This window comes from Aplysia californica, unplaced genomic scaffold (genome assembly GCF_000002075.1).
Source record: "Aplysia californica isolate F4 #8 unplaced genomic scaffold, AplCal3.0 scaffold00105, whole genome shotgun sequence".
In the NCBI taxonomy this organism is placed as follows: Eukaryota; Metazoa; Mollusca; class Gastropoda; order Aplysiida; family Aplysiidae; genus Aplysia; species Aplysia californica.
In genome coordinates this window covers 425,472-426,075 of record NW_004797375.1, presented here as the reverse complement: position 1 = coordinate 426,075, position 604 = coordinate 425,472, and the positions used below count along the sequence as shown (strand labels likewise).

At 42.1% G+C, this 604-nt stretch overlaps 1 protein-coding gene across 1 annotated transcript in view; it reads left to right on the top strand.

Moving 5' to 3' along the window:
• The window catches only part of LOC101853688, a gene marked incomplete at its 3' end in the record, with an annotated part of 99,749 nt that overhangs the window by 1,314 nt on the left and 97,831 nt on the right, over positions 1-604 (top strand).

The following is a 604-nucleotide window of genomic DNA, read 5'->3' as shown; positions in this document are numbered from 1 at the left end:
CACACACACAAAACCCACTTTGGGAATACAAAAAAAGAAGCTGAAAAGCTGCCATCTTCGCAGGAAAGAACGGAAGAACGTTCAACTAGAAGTATATTGGCACAATCAGTAGAAAGACATTCAGCGACATTTTCGGAGAGAGCAACGGACATGTCCGTAATGCAGGGACGTTGCTTCCCGAAACTATAAATAATAAACAAATAATGTTAATTCGCAGTTTACAAAGACACTCAAGCTTTGGAAATCACCAAACTTTGTGGCCATTGTCTCGCTAATTTAACCTCTGACACCAGGCGACCTCCCTTTCCTTCACTCGTAAACATCAATACTTCTTTTAAAGATACTCGAATGTATTTTTTTCGCCATGAATAAGCATCATCATCATCATCCAGTGCCAGATCCGCGACAGACATCGGCGATCATGGTTTTTCATTCATTCCTTTGCTCGGATGCTCTCAAAAAAGCTACGTTTCCCTGATCTTGCCCTGTTACCCATTTGTTTAGGTTCCCTAAGTATGTTATTCTGGGCCTACCCCTGCCTCGCTTGTCTTCAATTTTGCCAGTGAGAGCTAGATGTTCAAGACCCTTATGTCTATTCAGGTGT